The sequence below is a fragment of the Xenia sp. Carnegie-2017 genome, unplaced genomic scaffold (genome assembly GCF_021976095.1).
Source record: "Xenia sp. Carnegie-2017 unplaced genomic scaffold, XeniaSp_v1 HiC_scaffold_23, whole genome shotgun sequence".
In the NCBI taxonomy this organism is placed as follows: domain Eukaryota; kingdom Metazoa; phylum Cnidaria; class Anthozoa; order Malacalcyonacea; family Xeniidae; genus Xenia; species Xenia sp. Carnegie-2017.
This window is the reverse complement of record NW_025813486.1, coordinates 7,457,314-7,469,343: the sequence shown is the minus strand read 5'-3', so window position 1 is coordinate 7,469,343 and position 12,030 is coordinate 7,457,314. Positions and strand designations below refer to the sequence as shown.

General features: G+C 32.7%; 2 long non-coding RNA genes across 4 annotated transcripts; both read right to left on the bottom strand.

The window, feature by feature from the left end:
- Nucleotides 1-1,990: 1,990 nt before the first annotated feature.
- On the bottom strand, nt 1,991-4,436 carry LOC124449707. Of its 3 annotated transcripts, XR_006949515.1 has the most exons (7): nt 4,134-4,436; nt 3,938-4,033; nt 3,726-3,781; nt 3,348-3,558; nt 2,625-2,784; nt 2,252-2,358; nt 1,991-2,168 (listed from the first exon to the last, which is right to left on the bottom strand). It is a non-coding gene; the product is annotated as an uncharacterized LOC124449707 (long non-coding RNA). The 3 variants fall into 3 exon arrangements; XR_006949516.1 differs by lacking the exon at nt 3,726-3,781; XR_006949517.1 differs by lacking the exon at nt 3,938-4,033 and having other exon boundaries at nt 3,726-3,761.
- A 304-nt stretch (nt 4,437-4,740) lies between these two features.
- On the bottom strand, nt 4,741-6,801 carry LOC124449700. Its single transcript, XR_006949504.1, has 3 exons — nt 6,515-6,801; nt 6,264-6,358; nt 4,741-5,426 (listed from the first exon to the last, which is right to left on the bottom strand). It is a non-coding gene; the product is annotated as an uncharacterized LOC124449700 (long non-coding RNA).
- Between the last annotated feature and the right edge of the window lie 5,229 nt (nt 6,802-12,030).

The window sequence follows — 12,030 nt, the reverse complement described above, 5'->3', positions numbered from 1 at the left end:
ACCCTCTTAATTAGTTGCTCGGCATAAGACTTGATTAGAAAATTAAGAATTAGAAATTAGAAACTTTCGTACCAATTTGTTAAACTCAGTAAAACATTTTTTTACGTTTAAAAATAAAAGAGCTTTTGACACAGATAAGTTGCTCCATTAGAGTTAAAGGGAAAAGTTCATAGGATACTGATATTGATTGGAACCATCATTTTGTATTGACTCAAACTGAAGATGATCATGTGATACTTCCTCATGCAAAAAAAGGATATATTTACAGACTTTAATAAAACGATTTTATTAAAGTCTGTATTCGATATAAAAGCCCACAGTTTTAGCTGGACTTACTATATACAAATAATAAAGCTAAGGACATCACTGTTTTAGTGTTGGAGATTTCAAATTGACATTTTTTGGAGGGTGGAGTTTTCGAAGATGCTTTAATACCACTAAAACATCCCAGACCGTAGCATTATCTAGGAAGAGCTGGTCTTGCATCAAATACACCTTTAACAAACCTAGCAACGAGTGGATGTGTAACAAACGAGATGCCACTTGGTAGCATTAAGATAGTACACAAGGCGCTCCTTGCAGTATTAATACCGCTGTAGGATAAACCTTCATGGTAAAATTTTGTAACAAAATTAGTGCCCTCTTCTACAGAGGACGCGACAGGATCGATATTGTTTGCACTGCAATATTGTCGCCTACGGTTAAGGTATGTAGAATATTGTTCTTGGTACCGGTCCACCAGGCCTTTTGGATATTTTAGAAGCTCCCTAGAGAAATACCTTTATCAGAGAGGAGTTTCCCAATAAATGGCAAAGTAGTAACTCCAGTTTTGTAAAACAACTGGATGTGCTATTAGCATCTGCATTAAAGCTGCCCCCCAAATTGTGTTGGCCAATTAGGGACTAAGACTAGTCCTGTGCTTTTCTCTTGTACTATTGTTTGTAACACTTGCGAAATTATGCTAAAAGGCGGGAACCCATAAAATGTATAATTGGCTCACGATATCGTAAAGGCGTTGACAGCTATAGCATACAGGTCATGTTGGTATAAAGCATAGGGTTTCACTTAATTATTCAACCTTGACGCAAACAAATCAATGTTCGGAGTTACGTTTAGTTTTTGAATGGTACACGTGAACAGAGTCTTGTTCAACTGCCATTTTGTTTCTCTGCGTGATATTCGAGATTCTCGATCCGCAGTGACAATTTGTAATCCTGGAATGTGCGTTGATGTCAACCAAATATCATACGAAGTGCAGCATGTCCAGACTTTGAATGTCAAGTTGTGAACTGACATTGAGTGGCATGTGCCCTATTGGTTAATGCAAGCTACAGCGGTAGTATCATCAATTATTAGTTTAACATGATGACCTTTTAGTTCTAGAGAAAATGACTCAAGGGCAAACAATACCTCAAGAATTTTCAAATAATTTAAACGGCTGGAAGCCTCCAAGGGCATCCAGTTACCTCAAGCACATAAACCATTTATGGAGCAGCACCACCTTGTCAACGAGGCATCTGTTTTTAGGCAAATGCTAGAATCATTGTGCTTATAAAGTGCCAGTGAGTAGTGCGTAATAATGACTGTCACCATCTTAAATCATGTATGGCCTCTGAAGACAGGCTCATTGTCCCGTCAAATTTACCGCGGTTTAACTTAAGGGCATCGATTTTATCTATACCAGCCAGCAATAATGCAACGGGAGACCTAAAGGTAGAGTGCCCAAAACCCGTATAACATCCCTTATTTTTGTGTGAGACGCTTGTAGCAGGTCATGAAAAATGCGTTTTATCTTCTCAGCTAGTTCTGTAGTCACAGATATTCGCATAAGGACTGATTTGAATTGGAAACCAAAAGTTGTATTTTTTGGATAAAGCTCATTGAATAGGAATAGTGTCAAATTCAATTTTTTTCTCCAACTGTCTCTAAGATTTTCTTATCAGAGTTGAGTGTTTCCCATGCTCTTAAATTTGATGTGCTGCCAGCCTGATATTTCTCAAAGCTTTTGTTTAGATACGGTTTTTAGCTTGGGTACAAAAGATAAATACTGGTTTCTCTATAAAATCTCAAAATTTCTTAAAAATTTGTTATTTACTTGCGATCGTTCATTGTGTCCGATCGTTTCTTTCTGAATTGGTTCCACTTCAGTTCCACTGAGTTCTCCCTGTCTAAGTTGTTGAGAAGATCAAACAAAGAAAAAATGGCATCTATATACTTTACCCAGCAATCTATGATGACAATGACATGTTACCTTAAATCTGGAACCCTCTCGCTTGCCTGGAGCATATTTTAAAAATTCGGCGATTTGCTCTTTAACGTTGGCCTGGCTGCATCCTTTATGCCTTTTAAGGCAGGCTTCTAGCAAGTGAAACGAAACAGAAAAGACATACTTTATATAAATTGCATAGATAAAACACTAAATCATTTTCGTAAGATGAATGATAAACAACAATTCATTATAGTGACATATGCAAAACAGTTTAATGTATTAGCTTTTAAAACTTGCAATAATATTCCTTATGACAAGGAGCAACATAAATGACTGTTTTTCCAATTCATGAACGAGAAAAATGAGACACAACATGGTACTGCTGCAGCAATCATTATTGTCTGATTGTGCTTACTTGTTATAACTTTGCAGAGGGCAAGGTGCTGAAATAGTCACTTTGACTTTTTGCCTTTTAAACTATATTGGGACCATAGATTATTTGTTCCTAGCTTTGTCATAATTCTTCTAACACTGTTTGCACAGGTGTTTGCGCACAGTGCTACCAAAAACTGCAGCTGGTAAAGAAAGTAAAAAATAAATTATATGGAAAAGTTCAATTTACACATATATAAATATACATTTTGATCTCGAATTGTAAAATAAAACCATCCAAAGTGAATGGTGAGAGCTTTTAGAAAGAATAGTTTCTTCGTTAAAATTTTTCAGCACAAATAAAACGACACACTCCTAAGAGCCGTTTGAAATATCGTAACGTATATAAATCAATAACAAAACGACAATGCTCTCACGAAAAACGCAATGCTAGATTCATATAGTTTAATCAGATAATCTGACCCCCTAACGTCACGAAAATCGTCATTAAAATTACGTTTCAGACTTTGACAAACGTGCATGTTTTCAAGCTTCAAACACAAATGGTAGAAAAAAAGTCAATATTATGTTACGTAATTGCAAATGAAACAATCGTTTTCACGTTTCCAAACCAATAAAGGTGAAGAGCTATGCCTTCCTTTGTCACATTTTTTTACGTAACACTTGAAAGAGTCATGCATAAAAAATAGGCAGTGCCAATAAATATTACTAAATACGTATGGGTGGTTAACTTTCCAAAACTTACCAACTTTCTTCTGGACTCTTCTTCATCAAGACGTAGAGGATAGGTCCTCAAGTTCTTCAACCAAATCTAAGGGATTAGGTACAACATCTTCAAAAAATTTCGTGCTCGTCTACACCTTTCTTAGCCCTTAACAGAGCACGCAATATTGACAACGCTTCTTCTTTTTTATCAATTAATGTTTCCAGTTTGGTGAGAACTGAACTTTGGATGCCTACAAGATAGATAAGAAAATAATAGAATAACTTATGTATAACCTACGTAATATCTTAAAAATATAAACCTTACAACTTGCTGAAAAGAAAATTCAAATAAAACTCGCATCAAATCGTGGTGAACACAACTGTAATTTTAACTATAACTAACATTTTTTCAACTTACTACAACAATATTTTAAAGGACCAACGCCTACAGCACCTGTAGAACATACAGAAGCCCTATAATGCAACGATGGACGTAGAAAAACAGTAAATGTACAATACAAATGTTAAAGTTATTTAAAAAGAATCAATCAAAATTATTTCAACATTCTAGTCGACATACATATTATATGAAAGTTGCTGATTAGTCAGTTCTGATGACAGAAAACTTACCACTACGCTGAGATGGTGTCCTACTAGTAGATGGGGAAGTTATTGCATGATCCTATGTGTTTTGAATTTCTGGTACTAGTTCACATTTATATAAATCTAGATCAACATTGTATTAGTATAGAAAGAGAATGTTTATAAAGGCATGCTTCTGTCAAAAAATTGTATACTTGTACAAGGATTATAATTGCCCTTATACCTTTTTCTGCAAGGGAGATCAGCTCGCTGTACACCAGCAAATCTAAAAAGCAAAATCACTCATTAGATTTAAATGCAAGGTAGCAATATGTGAAAAACTGCACTCCTGTTTCTACTAACAGCCTCTACATGGGCAACAGACAATTTAGCAGCGCGATTTCCCCTCATCCAAGCCATAATCAATTTATGCATAACACCCAGACACAGTTGATGCATGTAGTCAATTGGAAATTGTTTTACCATATCAACAGGCAAGTGACAGAAAGGGCTAACAAAGCGACGATGTTCTTCTTGTATCTGCTTTCTTAAAGAAATATTAGTGCGCAATTCCATATTATTATTTTGAGAGAAAATCACTTGACCAAGCCACTTCCCTTTTTGTGTACACTTGTCACAACCAAAATAATCAGAATAAAGTTTTGTACCTTTAACAAGGGCTGTTGCAGGAGCATCACAAACAATGCCCCTACTGTAACAGTCAGAACCTTTTCCCCATCTCTGACTCCTTTCTAGAATACCCTTCAAATTTTCTATAAACTCATCCAAAACTCCAAGTCTTTTGGCTTAGAGTCACCACATGTTACAACAATAGGAAACACTAAAACAGGTTTGATATTCAAAATGGCACACAACAGTGGCCATACATTTTTTGCAGAAATCTTCTAAACAAAGGAAGCCTCAAGATGATTAATGTTTTTAACTGTTTCACAAGGATGCTTGTGAAAGTGCTTTAACAATTGTTCACCAAAAGAAAAATATACGTAATCCATGCCAGATTTTTCTGAATGGAAATACATCTTGATGTATGCAACTAAGTGCAAGCACAACTAGGCAAATTTTGATGACCATTATCCTTATTAAGAGCAAGCAAACCATCAACAAAATTTTGCTTAATTGAGTACTCATTCACCAATCAACTAACCCATCTTGAAAAGAAACACTTAAACTATCATCTTCAAAATCAGAAGAATCAGAAAAATGCCTTTCCCCAATGTCTGCATTCCCATGGACCAAAGAATTAGCTTTTCCATGGCAAAAAGAAACATCTAAAGAATCAACTTCACCAGAAACAGCACGGTCATTTTCCCCAATATCACAATCATTAAGACCAACTTGCAAAGAGAAAGAACTTTGTTTAGGACTGGTAATGGTTCGAGCTAATTTTTGTAAAGTTTATGAATGTTCACGATCATGTCTAAAATATTTTTGAACAGATTACTACAGCTTGAAGCTCTATTAGCAAAAGTCCAGTTTTTTCTGTATTTCGTCTTGTCACATTTCATTATGATATGAACTAAAATAAATAATAAAATGTAACTTTCACTCTATTTTGATTGATTTAAACATATCCTAATGTTACAACCCATTCCCCTAAGTGCTGGTGATCACAACATTTAGCAAAATGTTTTGATAAAAAATGATGAGTCTCATTCACAGGTCATGGTAACTTATATGTCTCCTCAACCATTTGTAACTTATTCTCTTCTTTACATGCATGTATCATACCTAATTTATACATAACCCTAAAATTTTAAGTATAACATTATAGTTTACTTGCTAACAACAGCAAATGGAAAATGTTCTAAATAAAAACAATTTAACTGACATTGCAAGCTTACTAAAGAAATAGGCTAAGTTAATAAACTAATCTAAGAGATAAAAAAGTGGGTTGTAAAACACATATTGTCTTGAATGCAATAATTGGACAAATGATACTTACTAGTATTATAAAGCAACCATGCATTGTTATGAATAAACATTCAATTACCTCTATGTAAAATTATATCACTGTTTAAAAACTGCTGTGATTTGCAATAGAAAGTACAACTATTTTAAGGTTTAAGGCTACGTGACTCTTAATCAAAAACATTTTGTAAATCACATAATCACATAACCCCATGTTAAAAAATATTAATCATTGATCACCGCTTATCAGTCAGTCAGTTAATATAATTCCAGATATGCTAAAACGTGATATTTACGTAAGATTTTAGATATAAAACAGAATTTTGACAATGAAATTCATACGATTATACATCGAGAATTCAATGATCACAAAAAATTGTAATCATTAAATTTGATAAGTAATTTTTGAACTATAAACATCAGTCGCGTGACTGATTTGACATACCCTAGATCCGCCCCTGCATGTTATGACAATAACAACCATACGTACTGATGAATACCATATCCAAATGCTGTAACAAGGTGTAGTGATAATATTATCTTTATAAAATAAAAATAGAAATTAAAACTAAGAATAAACTAAGCTTAGTAAATTTGTTTGTTCCTACACCAATATACCTGGACTCATAAAGTCACGGCAAAAGTAACATACGACAATCTCTAGATTATAAAGAATGATAAAATAAAGGTACTCACCACAATTTTAAGCATTGAAACATATTCTAGATCATAACTGCCTCTAAACTTGGAAAGCGAGCTGTGAATTATCTTGCCTTGGCCACTATGAGGCAAATTCGATTCTTGCACGAGCGATCTTCAAATGAACACGAACGCCGATATTTTACAGGTATCGAAATAATTTTGATGCCAAATTGATTTAAATAACTTTAATTATCCATGACAGATATTTGAGATAAGTAAAACGTTGCCAAATATCTTAAATATTCGAAAATCCTTGTTTGTAAACGTTATCCGACATACATTTTTATAGTAGTTTGTATCTCTAGTGGGTAACCGGAAGTGCACTTTGCATATATAATTAGGCTTCACATTTAAAAACAAAAGCTCAAAATAATTCGCGATTTTCGTGCCAAGCAAGAAACCCGATGTAGTGTTCATCGCAGAAACATAGCTTACATGATATTTGTAATCTTGAGATATCTGAGTACAACATTGTTTATAAAAACAAAGCTTTTTTGGACCACATGGAGGTGTTGTATATGTCTACATATAAAAAAATTTATTCAGTTTACAGTTCTTGACTACTTTAGTTCGACCACGTTCGAGGTTTTTTGGGTTAAAATTATGCCAATCAACTAGTTATAAACTAATTAGTTAATTCAATTACAGCAATGGATATTTTTATATTCTTGGTGTGAAGTCGTTTGAATTGTGCTTTTAATAAACTTAACTTTTGCCATCTTACGGATCAATTCTGATTACCAGAAACAGCTTGAAATATACCTAAATGATACAACAAACATCGGACATGATCTTAACAAATCTTTATAGTTTCTACAATAAGAATTCTATATCAGCTTTCCTTCATTTAATTTATCAGAATATTATGTATTGTTATCTTATCAAGGCGTGAGATTTACTTTTCCAACATTTAAGCCAACGAACGCCTATTTTGTTTTATTCAACTTAAACAAGCAAATGAAACAAAAGTTCCACAATCTGATATTGTGAATTTTCATGTATAAGATCAACTCTTAATTATGGAGCTAAGGTTTTTTAACAAACTCCCAAAATACCAAGGAAACGGTAATAATATTCAAACATGTTAATTAAAACAATAAAAATCATTAAGCCGTATCTTTGCTTTACATAACAATAAACTTTTAATGTTTTAAATTCAGTTGCACAAAATAATTGGTCACGTATCAACTCAAAGGACGCAACCATTTGACGCTTAACTTTTGAGAACGTTAAGTGATTTGAAGGATCGAATGTTCAAAGTTTTGAGCCTACAACTAGTAAAAGGTTTGTAAGACTAAAGATAAAGAATTATTGTGTGTGTAACAAATCAAACCAAGTTACAAATAAAAACATATTAACTGCTTACCAAAAAACTGCCATTCATCTAAAATATGGCGTGTTTATCTTGATGTGTTTAATTATAATTTAATTTATGTTTGTAAAAAGTAGTGTTTGCCTTTTACCAACGTTATTATTTTGGAAATGTAGCTTTTTTAAATGTTTATCAATAAACCATTTATACTAAAGATTTCAACAAGCACAATTTAGACGTTCATGACATATATATGTGCAATGATATTGTGTTATTCAACAGGCAAGAGTACCACTAGTATAAAAATAAAAGTGACATATCGAGCTGTAGTTTTTACCAATCGCTCCCAAAGTACCTTGAAAATGGTATAATGTAATATAATTTACACTTCTCATTTCTATTGATGAATTCAACTTAAATTCAAACTTATAAAGAAAAACAACAAAAGTCATAAGGCGTATCTTTGCTTTTACATAGCAATTATCTTTAAATGTTTTAAATTCAGTTGCACAAGATAATTTGCCACGTATCAACTCAAAGGACGAAGCCATTTGACGCTTAACTTATCAGAACGTCAAGAAATCTGAAATATCGAATGTTCAAAGCTTCAACCGTCGACCAGTAAAAGGTTTGTAAGACAAAACACAAAGAATTTTTGTGTGTGTAAACGATGTACAAATGAGATCTTAAATAAAAGTTGTTCGTCAAAAATAATTAATACAATTTTAATAAATATTAGTCTCAACCTAGTACTATAAATGTACATCATAGGTACCCGTAGCAACTTGTGATCCTGTTGTTGTATACCAATTAAACAAAGTTGCAAATTGCTTACAATTTGCTTACCAAAAAATCACTGTCATCTGAAGTAAGGCGTGTTTATCATGATGTGCTTGCTTGCTAAGGAATTCAAATTGCTTGCTAGCATGTAATTATATTTATCTTAGGATCCGGACGGTATATTTATAAAATATGTGTTTTTTCATTATACTTGTGATAGTATGAAATGACATTTATGAATCAGGAAGAAAATTTAGTTTGAAATTGCAAATAGACTCATGCATGCCATCGTTGAATATTTTAAATATTTAGTCCTTTTTTGTAAACATGTAGTCGTTTTGTGACGTTGCAATTATCTTTCGTCGAGCTGTTAACGCTAAGGTGATACATGCGAATTCATAGCATTAAATAAAAAACTGAAAACTTTGATTTCTGATTTGTAAAACAGAGCTTTTGGACCACATGGTTTTATACAGCAGAAATTCTAATATAATTCTGCTATGTTTGAGGCTCTTCTATTTAGAATTAGACCGATTAACTAATTATAAACTAGTTATTCAATTCAATTACAGCAATGAACATTTTTGCATTCTGGGTGTGGAATCGTTTTGACTTGTGATTTTGATAAACTCAACTTTTGCCACCTTACGAATCAATTCAGATTACCAGAAACAGCTTGTAGTTAAATATACCTAAAAGATACAACCAAACATTAAACTTGATGCTAACAAATCTTTATAACTTCCACAAGAATAATTTAGACAATAGAAATATTTTCGGAAAACTTTAACTTTAATACGCTCAAATCATACGTACAAGGTTTTATACACAGCTCACAATAAGCAGAACTTTTTATTAACTTCAGGTCAGCTTGCTTCTTATCGCATCAGATATGTTTGGATAAATGAGTAAAATTTTAATTCATTATTTTTTGTTTGCTCTCCTTTTCGTCCAAAATGCACATTTACTATCGAAATTCATTGTACATTGGGAAATTGCAGCAACTCTTATGCATTTAATTGTTTTTGTTTAACTCATCCCTAAATATACTGACTTTATGTCTTTCAAAGAATTGCAGTTGAAACTGGGGATAAACAGTGACGAAAATGATATATAGATGGTGAAAAACCTGATTTTGAAGGTCAATAAGAGTGGTGCATGCTCATTTTTATCTAACAAATCATTGAATGTGATTCACGTGAAACGGCTTTTTACTATATTGCATAAGTCGCAAAAATTTTCACAAGGTCTTAATTTGACGCTTGACTAGTGATATTCTAATATTTATTTTTGCTTCATTAACCATTTTTTGATTTGACAGATCTTGCATGAAATGGAAGCGTCTTCTTCAAGACTTTATGAAGAAACAAGTGAAGCCAGTAGTAAGCGTCGCAGCCCTAATATTGACGGCAAGTAAAACTCATGCCTTGTTACTCACAAATAATAAGTAATTGAATGCAAACATCGGGTAAACTATTCAACGTAAGCAAAATGACGAGTGTCCAAGTGGTATGACAAAACACAACATACCGATTTATATGTGAAGGTAAAGTAGAGTATGTTAGTAGAGGGCAGAGGAGGTGTCAGTGAGTGATGTGTACAGAGGAAAACCAAGGAGATCCACTAAAAGAGGACAAGTGGAACCTTTATGGTTTGATGTGTTGTTGCCTATTTTCTCGAGATGATTTATGGGTAGAGCAACATAAAGAGAAACATGCAATCATTTACTGCTGAAATTTTACATTTGTGTGTGAGGAAGTCATATATTCTGCATTTTTATGAGAAATAAATATGGCTATATGACGAATGGCTTTTAAACATTCGAACTAAAAAAAATGCATAATTTGAAAAATAAAGTATTTGTATTTGTTGCTTGCTATAGAAGCAATGTTTCCACACTAGAAAGACATTTTGTTTCAAATTGTATACATTTTACGCATAGTTTTCAAATTTTAAAATGACGTGGAGCAATGAGCATACATCACAACAGAGGTCAGATAAATAATGTCAATAATGAAATATCGAATTTTAAACTGTTTTTTTACGAAATGCATGCAATGGCATAAGTATGAAACTTTTACCATAGTTTCTGAGTAGCAGAAAGTTTAAAAAATATTTAAAAAAACGATGATTTTTTAAAAGCAAACATGTTTCTACATTAACGAAATGCCATCTTCAGTACGAAATGATTAGTGTTACGAAATATGATACAGTATAGGAAGGTACGTAGAATAAATTGTTTACATTGACTGGGAATGTGATATAAATAAAAGGCGTTTTAATTGTTTTGTCTTGAAAGTCGGTAGCTTTGATTGCATCTATCGTTTTGTTGTACATCCTCTAGTTTTGAATCTAATTACTTTCGAACAACTTTATTCTTAATTCAGACGACTGACACTTAACAATTACTTGGTCTCGACTCTGCTCCGAAAATTGATGTACAAAACTACAATTTTCTGTGCTTTATCACAAATGGATCGATGAGTAGTATTATTTACATATAAACAAATCTAAAAATCCTATCTGTTATTTTATGATTACAGATAAACTGCACTGCAATCCACTAATTAAAATCAAGAAATATCTCAAAGTGTATTTTTGCAATCTATATTACATGGTTTTATGGGTTTGATTGGAATTCACCACTTTCGCTACTTATATTTTCGTACGTCACGTGGTACAAACTGTAAACATTGCGTACATTGTCACAGCTCTATCATATATTCTTATATAGCGTGGACTGTTTTTGCTAGAAAAATTTCAGGTATTCTTTTGGCAATGTTATAATACAAATATCTTTTTTAATTTTGTTATAAATGGCAGTTATTCTGTTAGTTATATAGTTGCTAGCTTCTATAATCAATCATAATCGACTTAAGAAAATGTGAATACTGAATAGTGTGGATAGAAACGATCGTTAAAACGTTATGTGCTTTGTGTGTTTCTAACAACGACTCGCGCCATACAAAATTGATGAAAAATAATGAAACTGGTAACAAAGTATGTTTTTTAAAGGTTCGTGCAAAATAAAGTGAAATTTTGCGCCATATTCAACTTTATGTCTGATTGAATGTTTAAATTAGCTACGCCGTCACATAGCCAACCCAATTCTTTTTATGTGATCTCTAGATCATTAACCAGAAGCAACTTTTATCATTTACCTATTGACTGTTATTTCTAAGCGACTTAAAAAGATAGTTGTGTGACTAAACTGCCCTAAGAACACATCAATACTCCAAAATTTCTAAAGTCAAAACAGTCATTGCCGTATGAAAATATATGATAGAGCTGTTAACAGTATAGGGAATATACAGTAGGTCCATATTGTGTGCAACTTGCTGCTGTATAATTAATTAGATTATTGGCTGCTGTTAGCCATTTTATCTTTCCTATTGGTCAAAAAAAGCAATTGACTGGC